Raw genomic sequence first — 17172 nt, forward strand, 5'->3', positions numbered from 1 at the left:
GGACAGTACTTTGAAGGAGATTAAATCGAATTCTATGTAACCTTATTACTTTTTTTAATAAAAAATATTCACCGTATTTTTTTATCACACCTCGTATGTATCTTATTCTGTAAGTTGGTAATGATCAGTAGATAAAAAGAAAAAATTAAAACTTAAAATTAAATATCAACTTTGAATGAACAAATAAAGAAAAAAACGAAAAAAAGCTTAAAATAATGCCTCTATCAGACATATTTTTATAACACAAAACCGAAAATATAACAACCTGCTTAATGTAATCGATGCTAAAAGCTGAATGATTGACTTAAAATACAGCCACTAACATTTAAACAATACTTAGACTTAAGTAGTACTTAGCATTAAGTAGTTGTTTTTTTACTTTAATTGAAACTAAAAATTAAGATATATAAATGGTTATATTATAAAATCAATAACAAGGATTGAATTTATCGTTTAAGATAAATTGTGAAACAAAATGAAAATTCGTAATATTTATCAGGCACCTTAATATTAATCATTTAGCACAGAAAACTTAAATAATTCGTAGTCATCTATTTTCTGACATTTAGTTATTACAGACATAAAGAAAAACAATTACTATTATAAAAGAATATGCAATAACAATGTTACAGAGGCATAAATCTGAAAACGTAAGTTTAAAATATGAGTGTTATTTCCGTTTTCCAATTTTCTGATATGGAAAATAAATATATCAAAGACACATTGCCTGTAACGTCACCATCGTCGACATCTTTTTTCGGTTTCTGTCTCCTTCCATCGCCTTTTTATTTTATTCTGTCGTTTTCCCCTTTCTCATACAACATGGCATCACAATTTATTGGATTTTTATGTTCGTCGCTGGTTTTCTTATACGAGTGTTTGGTACTTTTTTGTAAATTGGTCTCTCTAGTGATTTAAACAGTTTTGTGTGTGGGTTGGAAAACTTACTTTTAAATGTTAAACCAACAGTTTCTGCACTCAATACTGCCTTTTATATAAGTTTACTGAAATAAATAGTCGGTCAAAAGAATTTTAAAAGGAATGAGTAAAAGTTATAAGTTCTCTTTATGATAGTTTATGGACCGATGTTAAAATAAAAATTAAATTTATTAAAAAATTTATATAAAATTGTTTTTTTAGAGTCTGTCATTTTTCTTTAATAATTATATGTAGCTTATGAAAGCTTCGGTTCTCAATTTGGTAATGTAATACTGACAATTACAACTTCATTCTGGTAGAACAAAATAGACATATGTAATATAAAATTTCTTTCAAGGAATACAAACCTAACTTATTTGTTGACAAACTGCATGAAATATTCTTAAAATCAAATTATTGAAAATAGAAATGTAGTTTCCACGTGTAAATATCGAATGCTTTTTATGATTCTGTGTTTGCAAGCGTTTCTCGTGACGTTCACTACGTTAATTTGAAGGATTTTTTTGATTTATATCCACCTCTCTGCCTTTAGACCATCTTGTTTTGCTTTGCCACAAAAAAAAATTTATATCTCTATATTTTCTTCCTTAAAATAATGTTGCATATTTTACTTTCTACGTAACATTTATGTATATATATACATGCGTAAATATAAATATAAGATATATTTTACATAAAATTTATTCATTACTGTGACAACATTTTTCTTATTTAATTCTTAAAATTCCCAACTCCATTATCTCTTGACGATATCTGATTTAGTTTTAGTATTAAATGTAATGGTAACTGAATAATTTCGCACTTGTTGGTTAATAAGTGCGAAATATCCTATCAAAACATTTTCTATCATAATACAAAGCGTTCGAAAAGTGACTGTGAACTGGAGTTATGAATGTGTAATGACGAAACTTTCTTATTCATTTCTTTGTATTTTTATTTCATTATTTTGTAGAAACGGAAATTACAAGAACTGGAATTTATAAAAAGTTGAAAATGACCTACTAAAATAAAAATAAAATATTGCACACGTTTCAATCTGGTTTTCAAACAGTTTAACCAGCTAATGCACTGGAATGTTTCGTACATATGCCATTATTGCGGTTTTTATTTCATCAATCTAACGTTTTCTATTGTGATACACTACATGCTTCGCTGCTCCCCATAAAAATTAATCTGGAGGAGTCAGATCGAGCGATCGTGCAGGCCACAAACCTATCGAAATGATTCGTTTATCAAAGACATTTTGTAAAAATGTTATTGACCTCTTAGCTGTGTACGCAATGCCACCATTTTGTTTGAGCCAACTGTGACTGATTTCCATTTCTGTTAACTGACTAATGAAGTCTGTTAAAACAGCATAATGACGATCATTGTTCGCTGTATTTCCAAAAATATTGAACCCGTAATGCGTGTTCTACTCACACCGACCCAATGTCTAATTTCCTTCAAAACAGCTACAAACTATTGAGGGTATTTTTGCAATAATGTGATGACGAGGGAGTGAAGGGGCCGAATTATTTAATTTATATACTCATTAATTTGTAGAACCGTAACATACAAGCGCATCTAATAAAATAATTAAAAAAAAAAAAAAAAAAAAACATATATATATATATATATGAAAATTAATATGAAAATTAGGAAAGTTTTCAAATAATGATGTTTGTGTAAATAATGCAGTAAATTAAGAGTTTACAACTACTACTGATTATATGTATCCACAAAATATTCTTTATCTTTCTGTAAACTCTTAATTCTAGAAAGGTTAATTTTTTTTTTAAATTAAACAAGTCGAAAATATGATTTCTACAAACGAAATTAAAAATTAAATTAATTTAAATCCTCTGTTGTTTGATCTTTATATATTATCTATATCTACGAATGATCTTTATAGACTACGATCTTTATCGATACAGCGTTAATACAACGTTTTTAGTATACTTGTAAATAGTGAAATAAAGCAACACATTTACGAAACAGATAAATGAAACTAATTTTGAATAAAATGATTTTTGATGATTAAATGTAATTTGTCTTAAGTGGCTTTAATTATAAAAATGCTTTAACAAAGTTGGCTTAAAGTAGAGAAAATTCAAAATAAACTATTTTTTAATCAATTAAAATTTTTAGTCAGGGTGATGAATATTGCTGTATTTATACCTTTAATATATAATAACAAAGGATAAATATAAAAGTTGTTATAGTAGAAGTTATAAATAACAATCTCATTCCGTTAATAAATTACAGATCTAATTGATTTCCTCATGGTTGAAAATAATGGTAACGGAATTAGCTTAATCAACACCATCAGAGAAGAATAAATTTACTATTCAAAATGAGATTATTGAAAATATATCTGTACAAATAATTAAACAAAATTTTATTTGAAAGGGTAGTTGAATTATTTTTGCTATAAAAGCTAAAGGAGACATGTACGTGAACTAAGGTTATATGTAAATGAACTAATTAGAAAGTTGTAATTCGTTTAAAACTAAGGCTAGTAGAATGTACACTGGCCTTTGCAGTTCGATAAATGACCCTTTGAAAATATAATTCTTTTAATCAAGATAAAACTTTACAGCTTCCTTAAAGGAAAAAAAGGGAGATTGTAGATTAGACCTTACGTAATGTTTTAGGTATTAGTGCTTTTATTACTGCAATTGATTAGTGATTCTTGGAAAATACACCGGTAGTTAATTTTTCTTTTCCTTTCTTTTTTATTTAATAAGTAGGATCACATGTTTCATACAATAAAAACAAAATCTTTTAATGGGAAATGTATTATTATTATTATAAATGAGACAGAGTTAAGTTATTATACACCTGAGTCAAGATTTTAATTCTGAGAAACTGTTATAGTTCATTTTTTTCATTTAATAACGATACATTTTACACCACTTTTCACTAATTAAACTACTCAGTTTTCCTCGAATTTAATTTCAATTAACAACAATTAATTGTTATTTAGAAATTTCCTTAAAAAATGTCGGTATTTACGATAAGCTCTCTCTCTCTCTTTCTGTTTAACTTCTGGAACCACCATAAGGTATTACGTCAGAGGATGATATGTACGAGTGTAAATGAAGCGTAGTCTTGTACAGTTTCAGGTCGACCATTCCCGAGATGTGTGGTTAATTGAAACCCAAAACCAAACAACACCGGTATCTACGATCTAGTATTCAAATCCGAATAAAAGTAACTGCCTTTACTAGGATTTGAACCTTAGAACTCTCGAATTCGAAATCAGGTGATTTGCGATGATGAGTTCACCACTAGACCAACCCGGTAGGTTTATTTACGATAAGCTGTAAAATATTATTACTTTTTATTTAAGGAGGAGTAAAATGCTTTTTGTCCAGATATTAATTTGCATTACTGTATTATTATGAAAGGATCTTATAAGAAAGTTAGAGAAAGAGTAGACCGATTTTCTGTTTTTGAACTAATAATTAAAAGAAGTACATGTTTATGATAAATATGAATATGTATTAATTGGAATTAATATTTGATATAAGTTTGCTTGAAATAATTTCTAAAACGTATTTCGTTTTATGAAATAATACGAAATTAATAATAAAACGATATTCTATTGGGTTATTTGTAAGGTTGTTCTGAAATACAACGTCCTGCTGAAAATTTTTTCTGATGTAAACAAAAAGTTGACTATAAATTTAAATTGTATTTTTTTATATAGAAGCGTTAAAAATTAAAAGACAACCAAAATTAAAAAAAATAAAAATAAATTATCCGATTTCAAGAGGATAGAAGCAGACATTCAAAATCTCAAAATTATTTTAAAACATTTTTTTATCTTTATCCAACTTAACGAAAAAAATACAGAATCATTTCATAAGGTTTTATTGAAGTGTATCCTGACTGAATTATGCAAAATTTTCATACAAAAACTTTTAATTAAAAATTTCTGTAAATTTTTGGGCTTTTTATTTTTACCCTCATTATGTTACTGATAAATTCGATCTAATCGAGGAAAAGAAAACCGATGTAATTCATCTTGCAAAGAAGATTTTTAGGAAAAAATTAATGAATTGCTGATGGTTTATCAATTGCGGTTCTATCTTATGATAAACTATAAATGAGTGGGCATCCATTTTTTTAACATGTAATAAATACTGAAATGCAGAAAAGCGGAGCGGATCGTCAACGCTCTGAGTAGACTGATAGGCACTAAGTGGGGACCCACAGCAGCTAAAAGAAAGCTATTTATGTTAGCAGTGACTTTTATAGTATTGTATGCAGTGCCTGCCTGGTTTTCGGCACTAAACAGCAAGAGAGATGTAAAGATGATGACACCACTGCAGAGACGAATGAATTTAAGGATCGTGTCGGCGTACCGAACGGTATCGGCGGATGCGGCGGGATCCTTGCCTAGGTACCGTCGATCCAGTTACGGGCTACCCAAATGAAACGGATCTATGAGAACATGGACAGGAAAGACGACACTAATCTCTTGCTACAAAAATGGCAAGAGAAGTGGAACGTCGCTACAACCGGGGCGTGGACAAAGAAGCTTATTCCTGAGATAGGACCATAGCTGGGGAGGAAACACGGAAACGTGGGGTACTACCTGTCACAATTCCTCTCCGGTCACGTAGGATTTAGTGTATACTTACGCAAGTTTAGAAGAAGATAGCTCCCAAGTTGTATGTACTGCGGTCACGAGGGCACTCCTTGCCACACCTTTTTTGACTGTGCACGTAGGGAGGATCTAAAAGCAAGATATAACATACAAGAGGTTACCCCGGAAACTACAACTTTAAGAAAACAAACGACCGAGACCCGGCTGCTGAGGCAGGGTTCGGGAACGGCATAGCCGGGCCCGATGACCTTGGCCTCAGCGGTTAGAGGCAGAGAAAAGATGAAGATAAGGAAAGGATTCGGAAACCGGTGAGCCGAACTGCCATGCCGGATTTACTGCCGATAGAAGGGGAGGCTCATTAGAGTCGCAAGGACTTTACCGTGGGCTGAGCAATACTTAATTGTTGAGCCGGCCCAGGGGAGCAGGAGAACAAACACAAAAAACACTTAAACAAATACGGGAAATAAACTAACTGAAATAGTTTGTGTTATTCAATCATTTTTATTATACAAAACACGATATTAAATATGTTTTTTTATGAAAAATGATTAACTGTGATAAAAAATAGCAAGAGAAATTTTAAATATCAAATTCTGTGTTGATATTGTTTGGTTTTTATTATAATGTTAAAAATATAGAAAAAATAACCAATTATTAGTCGCGCATTTTGATTGGTAAACTATCGTGATTATCCGAATTTAAAGGAATTTATTAAAAATACATATGTGAAAAAAGTGATACATAAAAATACAAAAATGAATAACACCAATCCCAATAAATAAATAATAAAGAAAACTTATGTAGTTTTAAAATAAATATTTAGTTTCATTTTAATAAAAAAAAAAAAAAAAACTAAAATAAAAATATTATAAAAAGATAATGCAACTTTACTGCAAACATTTGAGTTGAAAGAAAGTAGTTAGCTTGAAATACACTCTAAACTCTCAACTAGGAATGACCTCACAGCATTCCGTAGTAGACCATTAGATTAGATTTAACCGAAGAAATATCAATAGGAAAGAACGTTTAAGCATAGTATTAATATCTGTATAATTTGACAAGATTAGAAAAGATATATTTGTAATATTCAGATTAGATAAAGTTAAAAAAAAAAGAAAGAAAATGTATTAAAACCTCCAGCTAAAATTAAAAGATCTGGATATTTAAAAATGTGATTCTTGAATCGCTAACTACAAAATCTGTTTTTTTAAATATACAGTATTTGTACACCGAAACGTACAAATAAAAAATCACTAAAACGTCCTTGTTTACTTAACGTGCATCGAAGTTCTTTATCATTTGTAAAGTAGTTGGTAAACGGGTAAACAAATTAGGTTTTGATTCATATAGGTTTATTATTTTCGTTGAAAATATTCACAAATAGAATTTAAACTACTGTAATAATTTCCTGTAGAGTTAATAAACAGTATAATAATGAAAATCAGGTCAATAAAACGGATTTGTTGAGTAATTACAACCATCGCTGAATTTAATATATGATTGATATTTTGTGATACTGTAAAGCCGAGTTGAGCTTAGTCTGAGGTATAATTTTACTATTAATTATTGGAATTTGAGGTTCAATTAAGAGTGTCGTTTCAACAATGGTTGGCTTCACATGACTGAACCATACTGAACTAATTTCAAAACCAATTAAATACTGTTATACTTAAATTTTACACTTATATTCAGCTGTTAAGCATACAGTTTCAAAAACTCAACCTTGGTTTTTTTTTTATATAGACATTATTTTTGTATGATTTACATAAATAAAATAATTTTAAAGTTTCCTATTACTCAAGGGTAATTTTTATTTTCATTCCAATTTTAATCCAGTAGAATACTAAATATTAATTTAAAAAGTTTCTTTTTACTTAAAAATAATAATGAAAATTCTCATCATAACTCGCACACAAAAATATCTACAAACTGCAAAGAATAAGTTTCTTAGCCTTGTAGCAATATTAACAATAATACTTGAAACTTAAAGCTTAGTTTATATTTTATTAAGCATTTTGTGACACGAAATTCACATTACTAATAGGTAATTTTTACTACATCAACTATTACATGTATAAGAGAAAAGATGGCACGCAAGATAACATTTTAAATCTAATATAATATCAGTTTAATCCGTAATATACCTTAGCTACAGGATAGTTATTTTACGTTACATTACTGAATGTACAACTAAATTGCTATATCTTTAAAGTTATACGTGATACAGATTACAATAAGAATATTACAAAGTTCCGTGTTGTTAAATATAGGTAGCCTCGTTTAAGTAAGACGTTTCCCTATCAGCAATTTCCGATAACTTAAAAGTTAACGTGTTTAAAGGTATTATATTCTAGGAAAAAATTTTATGGTCATAACACTGTAGAATATAAATTCAGTTTAAAAAAAAAACCATTAACTTATAGTTAAATTTGGAAAATAAAAGATTAATAAAAGAAGGTGATAAAGTAAAAAAGTAAATTACGTGTTATAACTATTATACATTAACGTCGGCCCTAAAATGTAAAATAAAAATGCCCTAACTACTTAAACTGTAGTTACTCACATCATTTTTCCTTTTATTTTTATTTGGATACCAGGTAAGGAGTTCTATATTGTATTTGTCGGAGCAAACATAGCAGTAATCTGTTTTTATTTTTATTTAAAAAGTATTTGCGACAAATAAGAAATATTTGTTTAAAATTATGCTATTAAAAATCTCATTGTTAAAAGAAGAATAACTATTGACTGAGCAATATCTTAATCCACAAAATTTTTCAATTTACATTTTATGGTCAAAAAACCTAAAAAAAAAAATAACTGATTAGCAATTGTTTTATCATTCTATTATTCGATGCAAAGTATTATTACGAGTTTTTGGTTAAAGAAAATTGAAACTTAAGTTGTACCAGTCAAATGAAATACACTGCGTAAAGAGAATGAAAATGGTTCATTTTGTTTTAGAAACCACAGCATAACAGTAAAACTTTTATTACTTTCCTTGGTACATTCTTATTAATCGGCATCAATCTGGAATATTACCATTTTTTCTTGCGTGAATTAATCATACAAATAATCACGTTGTCGTTAGAACTTCATCGGTAAGAGGAGATGAACGCAACAAACTACGTTTACAGTTCTAAACATGACTTAAACATTGAAATGAAAATGGGGAAAAAATAAGCATGAAAATATTATATTTCAGTTCAATTAGGTTATAAATAAAGAATACTTTCAAAAATACCTCGAATTTTGTTAGGTTTATTTTCATTTGATGAACTCGAATATGTCATTTAATTCTTTTTTTTAATGTATCTTTACGAATTGCGCCAATAGATAGCAGTACTTGATAGTACTAGATAACGTACAAAAACTTGATGTACTTGAAATAATTAAATTTAAAAGAAAATATGCTACAGCTTGTTTTAATAGTATGTGCTGTTATGTAAATGAAAGTACTGATGATACTAATTTTATTAAAAATAGGAAAATATGATATGAAGTAAATGATATTACATCAAAAAAAAAAATTGGCCGTGAAATTCAATTTGTTTGTTCTATGGCAATAAATTCATAATGTAACAATCGGTAATTCATAAAAAAAAAAATAAAAGAATAATATAACAAAACGCAGTGGTATCCAAAAAAATTACAATGAAATTGTAAACCGTACGTACGGTAAGAGTCTTGCATATATTCTTCCGCTCAAAAAACAAAAATTTCCGTAATATCAATAAAACTGTTTTTAACAAAACGACACTGATATCAAAAGTGTAAGACATTACATTTCTATCATCAAATCTGTTATTAATTTAGAATTTTCTTTAATAAATATCCGTGTTAATTATATGTAACAGACAATAGATGTATCGATAATAAACAATATTTAAGCATTCCATATAAGAAAAAAAAAAAAACAAATGTTACAAAAATTACCGGCCCGATTTCATTTATTAAACAAAGAACAGTCATAAGAATTGTATTATTTCTGTAAATGTGATATGTGCTACATTTAAATTAAATTTCGGTAAGAGTTTTGTAACAATTTTTTCTATTTTTTACTTATTAATGGAACGCATAAACATTGTTTGTTATCTATAATTGTAGGGTACATCTATTGTCTAATACGTATATTGTATTTTTTTTTAATTCTAAATTAATAACAGATTTTGATAATAGAAGTAGGTGTAGCAGATTTTGATAGTAGTGTTTTACCTTTTTTGATATCAAGATCGTTTTGTTAAAATGCAGTATTATTTATACAACAGATTTTTTTTTTTGCGGGGAAGAAATGATATCTGCGAGACTCTTACCGTAGAGTTTACAAATTGCATTGTAATTTTTTTTTTAATAGTATTTAACATTTTAAGGCATACATTTTGTGTTGAACATCTAAAAATGAAATTAAAAATTTCATGTGTAAGTTATTTAACGGAAATCATTATTTTATAAAAACCGTCAATCAATTCGCTTCCTGTAGCAACTAAGCAGTTTGAAAGAATATTTTGTAATTAATATAAACATACGGGGTTGGAAAGTTTGAATTACAACACCTATATTTTGGATTACAGCTGTGATTATTAACTTTTTTCTCGGAGTGGGAGAAGCGAGTACTGGCCACAAAAAATACTTCAGACTTAAATAGAAATAATAAAACATTCGTATCGATATAGGCAATGAGAAACTACAAAGTAAACTTTCGGATCCAATTTAAGGTTTATTAGAAAAATAAATAATCAAATAAATAAATAATAATAATAATTTATTAATAATAATAAATAAATCAATAAATAATAAAATATTAAACATGGAACGTGGCGTGATCGTGCCGATGATGAGCCGAATCTATGACTATTAAGATAAGCAACAAGCGAATCCGATTTCGGGAACATTCTTTTTTCAAATATAGTAGAAGTTGGTTGTTCAACAAAATAAAAAAGTCGACCTCCTTTTTATTTTCAATTAAAAATTTAGCAATCATAACTCTAATAATACCGGAAGAGAACAAGGAAGTCTGAGAAAAAAAGACGAGAGTAGATTCTACTGGCTTACAAAAAAAGGAATGGGAATTTAAAATTTATAAAAAGTTATGATGAAAACTTTCATTAACAGTTTAGAATGAGTAAGAATGGATTTTGTGTTTATTTTTATTTTTTACTTAAAATTACTTCTGTAATTATAAAGCGGAATATCAATAGAAAGAACCATATCACCAAGTTGAACGAATATCAACTAGCAGTTTGATAAATGGTCATAATGAACAGATTGGCATATTTATTATTTCAAATATTGTTTAATATTAAAATTTTCATAAATTTATTTGTTGTAATGAGATTTTGCTCTATTTCTTCCAATATTATCAGCTTATACTTAGGATTCAAATATTTTTGATTGAAAAGATTTTTATACTAACACACTACATTTGCAAAGAAATTCCATTAATGTCTCTTCTATCATATAAACAATAAATAAATAGAAAATCACATTAAAAAAAGAAAAAATAAAGAAATAAAACTTTAAAAGAAAGTAATTATTGTTAACAACAATACTACAAAACAACCTAACTTTGGCCCGACTACAGTGTCAAAACTTTTCTAAAACACTCATTGAAGTAATTTATACAACGGGATAGCAACGAACAGACTCCAGCAATTAAGAGTCTCAAAAAAATATTGATAGAGACGAGTTCAAACCGAGCGTCGGATGAGACACGTGCTCGGCAGGTTAATAGTATAAACTTTACCGTATTAAAAGTTAAAAGAATCTTTCCTTGCTCGGTTAATCCTGGTCACGACGTTAACACGTTTCACGTATAAACATACTTTAATTTCAAGTAATGTTTAAAATATTCCTACTTAAAAAGTTTAAACTAACAATTTTCAACCTTTAATTTGGGTTGGTATACGAAATTTCAACATGTAAATGCGAGTACTACGTACGAGAAACGTTAGATATAAATCAAATAGACCATAAAATTTAAAAAAATGTGACAGTTATTCATCTGTTAGCTTCCTAATTGCGTAACACACCCCATAACAAATGTACATTTATTAGCTCTAAATTTTTTCTAATTCTTAAAGTGTTTTCTGATAAAAATTAAGGAAAACAGTTTGATGATGTAATTAATTTGATGAAGTAATTAAAAGTAAGGAGTAAACCGTACACACAAGCATAAAGTTTAACTCACTCACTGACTCACGGAACTCGTCGTGACTTGCTGCATAAGCGTGTATGAAAAAAAAAACACCAATACAAAATCAACATAATGTCAAATTGAGGTTATTTTATTTATTGTCGACCTTAAGCTGAGCGTAAGTCAGGAAGAATTCAACGAATCTTCATAGAATATTAACATACATAACTTCAGATATACTACTGCAGAATACCTAAATTTTTATAAAAGTTAAATGAAAGGTTTTGGAGATTTCTGAATCACAAATGTTCTTTTTGAGATTTTCAAACCACAAAATTTGATATAGGAATGGAATTTTCGTAATCCTCATATCTCAGAATGTAAAGAAAATTCATTTTCACCCTATAATCTTACCACGCGACCGAACAAAACACTTCAAACTGACGTTATGTTGTTTGTCGTCGACCTTTAATTCAGCGTGACTCAGGAGGGACTCCACCGTAGATTTTTCACATGCACAATTTCAGATGTACTACTACAGCTTATATAAATTTCAATTAGATTAACCTAGTAGTTTTGGTAATCTTCGAGCCACAATTTTAAACAGGCCTCTCTCTCTCTCAATATATATATATATATATATATATAAGTTATATATATATAAGAAAATTGCATTTTAAGTGGATGGTATTTTCGTATTCCTCATATTTCAAAACGTAAAGAAAACTTAATTTCACTCACTAATCCAGCCGTGCGACAGTAAATAATATTGTAATTTTCTTCGAAAAGTCGGTGAAATAGGAAATGAGTTAAAAAAAAAACAGTTTTTTATAGTTTTTTCTCAAATTACGATTTGTACACATTTTTAACTATGTAGAATAAATTTATACGTCGATAAGCCGTTTTTATAATTAAAAAAAAAAAATTGTTAAGAAATTTTGTCTAAATTTTTTGTTTTGCTGCATAACAATTATAATCGTGTCTCCTGTGGAGCTATAAGCAAGTTTCCTGACAAAAGCACGTGATAAGAAGGTCCTTAAGGAACCCCCAAAATAAATAATACACAATAAACAGTTGCAAGCAAACTTAAAGTCAAATATGAAATTTGAAGCTCAGTCATAAATCACAAACCAACAATTTCAGCACCATATAGTCCACAAAACAAACATTAATAACAAATAAAAAAGAAATAGAAAGAGAAGTAACAAGAAATTAGATACGACACCACTAAGCTTGACGGTGATAGATTCCACTGTTACGAACTGTTACGCAGATCCTTAGTCGAGTGTATGAGTTCGTTTCAACCTTCGGACGTCCCTGCTGTTATCGAGTAGATAATTGCAAAATGGTTTACAGTTTGTCTAAATGACAAAAATAAAAGGGAAAATATAGAATTTGTCTTTTTACTAGTTTCTTAGTTAATATCCATTTCTATTTTGTCTACTTGTAACAAATAAGCTTACTTAGTAAGCTAATAAAATACTTTCTGTTTACTTAATACTTCTTGATGTTAATTTTATTTTTAATTAAATTGATACTAAAACAAAGAACTTAATCGCATCTAATGCAATAAAACTAATTAAAAAGAAGTTATAAAACTAAACGTTAAATTTAAAAGTGTTATTAGTTATTAAAGGCTTCTACTTACAGTACACCGGGATAGATTAGTGTAGAGCTAAGTGAAGATGATAATTCATTGTAGTCCAATGTATAATTTCACTCTACTAATCTTAAATCGTATTTTTGTGGTTAATTAAACAATTTACAATACGCACGGCACAACAATAACAGTCTTACTTCATGCGACAAACCTGAACTAACCTGTCTAATCAAAGCGACTGCTGCTGTCAACAACAGTTGCGTTACGTATGCGTGCGCAACATGTTCGAGCTCGCCAGGGTCTCGATCACCGGCGACCTAGTGCGCTGTAAGTTTGGTTACTAAAAATATCTTTATTTTATTTTTCTATAATGCAGCGTCTAATTTCCTTAAATAAACAAACGGTGAAATAAAATCTATTAACATTATAATATATTAACATCACTACTGTATTCAAAACAGTTAAAATAATCTAATTTTCTCTTTATTATATCAATTTATATAGGCCAATCTGTGAAACTATACAATAAATTTAATATCAGTGTACAATCTAATGAATTTGTCACGAATAAACTGTTTTTACAATGATCATGTTTATTGTTTCAATTATTTACTTTTTTTATTACAAACTTCTTACGTCTTACTTTTATTTTCCCAGCTAATGTAGCTTTAAAAGCAACATTAAAGGGAAAAGTATGGTGATCATTCAAAAATGGGGTATCGGATTTTTTGAAAAAATCTTATGTTTTTAGGTCTAAGTTCATTTTAATGATTTTCTTCATATTTAGCTCAAATATTTCTATATACGGGCTATTATTAATCAAATTATTTTTTTCCCAAAATTCGGTAAGGGAGTGGAGATATCGCCGAAAACAAAATTTCGATTTTCTTCAGAAATTTTAGAAAAAAACAGTATTAAAGCAAATTTCTTAAAACAATTTTGGATTATATATATTATAATCCAATTTTTTTTTTCAAGAAAATCAACCCTCAGCTCTTAAAAATAATATATATATATATTTTGTTCTTTAACTCCCGTCTATCCCCCTTCGATTTAAATATTTTTGAAAAACTTTTTAAAAGTTTAAATTTACCTCTGCAGATACAGCTATCAAGAAATGTCTATAATTTTATTAAATTATAGATCGTGGACCTAAAATGTAAAAGTTTTTTGAAAATTTTATTTTTTTATTTTAGCGTTTTACAGAAAATGTTACTTAAGCAAATTTTTTAAGCTTAAGCTAAATATATATATTTAAAAAACAACATTTTCTTAAAATTTATGCCCACTTCTAAAATATGTATACTTTATTTATTATTTTTTGCTACAACTTTTTTAATTTTTTTTTACTAAAAACTGTTGTTTTGTTCAATAGTTAAAGAGCTCTTAAAATTGAAGTATCTTTGGCATCTACATTATATTCCAGACCGAAAATTAGAAGCAATACTTTACAGTACATTCATAAAAATATTGACCGATGTAACCGGGAAAATCACGCGATATTTTTCTAGCTTTTTTCCTAATTATACTTTTAATACTGCAAAACTGTAAGGTAAAAAGTCATTTGATCAAGTTGTCCAGATAGCACCCAAATTTTTTTACTGATATTTTTCCACATTTTTACTGTAAATATGATAAAATTAAGTCACTAATATTTTAGAAAACCTATATTTTACTTAAAATAAAAATTTATTTTTTCTTGTTAAAAATAAATAAAATAAATTGTTTTTTAAATAAAATAACTGTTTCTTAAATCAAATAATTTTTTCGTTATGCAGTCGAAAAACTACATCCTCTTAAACAAATTACTGTTTAAAACTTCCTAACTTAATAGTAAATGGTCTTCATTGTAAAACGGCCGAAAATTTTGTATATTTATATAATAAATCACGGTGATCTAAGATTTATTCACCGATAACTTTTTTTTGTTTCTAAAAAAGCTTATTTAAATTTTATTTTTCTCTGTTTAGCCTTTAACCACCGTTTAAGGTAATACTTTAGAGGATGAATGAGGGCGATATGTATGAATGTAAATGAAGTGAGTTGTACAGTCTCAGGTCGACCATTCCTGAGATGTGTGATTAATTGAAATCCAAACGCCAAAGAAAGCCGGTATCCACGATCTAGTATTCAAATCTGTATAAATTTAATTCCTTTACAAGGATTTGAAACTTAGAACTCTCACTTCGAAATCAGCTGATTTGCGATCCTTATTTAAACTGCTTTATTTATTACTACCTTTTATCTTTGCTAGCAGTTAATTATTTTTGAAGAAGAATTAATGAAATTTAATAAAATTCTTCTAACTTTTTATTGATCATAATTAATTAATGGAGATTTATTTATAATTAGTCAACAACTAAAATTATCTTTTAGAAGTTTTTTGTGTTTTTTGACTGTCAGCGAAAATGTTGCATTTGTACCGCTGTTTTTTAACTAACTTAAACTGTACAAAAAAAAAATTAAATTACTAATACCGCACTTTTAAAAGGTAAACGTGTAATCTTTATTTGTAACATTTTTTTTGTAACTAAATTTAATTTTTATTAAAAATAAAGCAATCAGATTACAACGAAATTATTAAGAGATTTTTATTAAAAGTATTTGTATGTATTGTAAAAAAGGAATTTATCGACATCCATGAGCCTATCAGACCAATATTCAAATCATGTCCTCATGATTATTCAAAAACGTCATCATGTACACATGTTAAAGTTTATGAATAATTTTTACTCTTGACTATTATAAATCTCACCATTGGTTTATGTTTGGTAAAATTGTAATTTAGGCTTAATTAGAAGCAAAATAATTTGAAAACATTAATTTCTCAAAAAAGATTAATTTATTTTTAAAAAAAATATTAGTATTAAAAATTCACTGTAAAATTAACTCCTCAATGTTAATTAAGATTAACTTCACATTTTATGAACATTGATGAAAAATTTGGACTGGTTGTCCGCTGAAAGTGACAGTCAGAAAGCTGACGTATTCGCAAAGCATCTTAAGAAGGTCTTTCAGCCTTTTGACATACGATTGGAAGGGCAGGAAAAAAATAATCGAATTCCTATGAGCCTTCCTATGAGCCTGAAACCTTTGTTGTCAGCAAAGGTTCTGGGAGTAATCAAGATAAGAGGGGATTCAAAGAAAGCTCACAGGTATGACGATAACTAATAAAATACTTTTTATGCTTCCATTCAAGGTCATCCAGTATATAACACATATTCATTCTTCGAACTACGAGCTTCGCAACGGAATGGAAAGTTTCGCAGATGGTAATGGTTCCGAAAAAAGATAAGCAGGCGCATGATGTAGCTTCATACAGGTCGATAAGCCTATTTTCTACATTATCGATGGTGTCTGAAAGATTACTTCTTAAGAAGCTATGGCCGATTTTGGAGAAAGGGCGTGAAATTCCTGTTCATCAGTTCGGCTTCAGACGTAGTCACTCAACATTCGGACAAATACCCAAGATTGTCAATTTTATCATTAAATGCCTAGAAGATAGATGTATTGCTCAGCAGTTTTTTTTGGATTTCCTCCAGGCATTTGCTAAGGTCTGGCTTAGCGAAAAGGAGAGCCTTCCTCAATCGTATTACTTGATCCTACACAGCTGGAGGGGCGTTTTTCCCAAGTAAGGTCAAACAACTGATTCAAACAAGTGTGATTCAAACAAGACTTGTCTGAATTCTTTAATACTGGGTCGGGTAATCCTCAGGATTCAGTTCTGAAGCCGGTTCTATACTCAGTCTTCACAGTGAACCTCCTGACTCCAGAGTACATCACAGTTGCATCGTTTGCGGATGACACGGCGATCCTGACTGGCGATGCTGACTCTATCGTAGCTTCTGATAAACTGCAAACTGTATCAGATCTAATCACGAAAGATGAAATTAATCGGGGTAAGTT

At 28.6% G+C, this 17172-nt stretch overlaps 2 protein-coding genes across 5 annotated transcripts in view; one reads left to right on the plus strand and one right to left on the minus strand.

The window, feature by feature from the left end:
• The window catches only part of LOC142322266 (N(4)-(Beta-N-acetylglucosaminyl)-L-asparaginase-like), an 869152-nt gene extending 855665 nt beyond the window's left edge, over nt 1–13487 (minus strand). For all 3 annotated transcript variants that reach the window (XM_075361165.1, XM_075361164.1, XM_075361162.1), the window contains exon 1: nt 13315–13487. The gene's annotated coding sequence lies outside the window, so the exon portion shown is untranslated. The remainder of the gene's footprint in view (nt 1–13314) is intronic.
• The window catches only part of LOC142322267 (zwei Ig domain protein zig-8-like), a 694854-nt gene that overhangs the window by 453388 nt on the left and 224294 nt on the right, over nt 1–17172 (plus strand). The gene's annotated exons all lie outside the window — the stretch shown is intronic.

This window comes from Lycorma delicatula, chromosome 3 (genome assembly GCF_047948215.1).
Source record: "Lycorma delicatula isolate Av1 chromosome 3, ASM4794821v1, whole genome shotgun sequence".
Classification (NCBI taxonomy): Eukaryota; Metazoa; Arthropoda; class Insecta; order Hemiptera; family Fulgoridae; genus Lycorma; species Lycorma delicatula.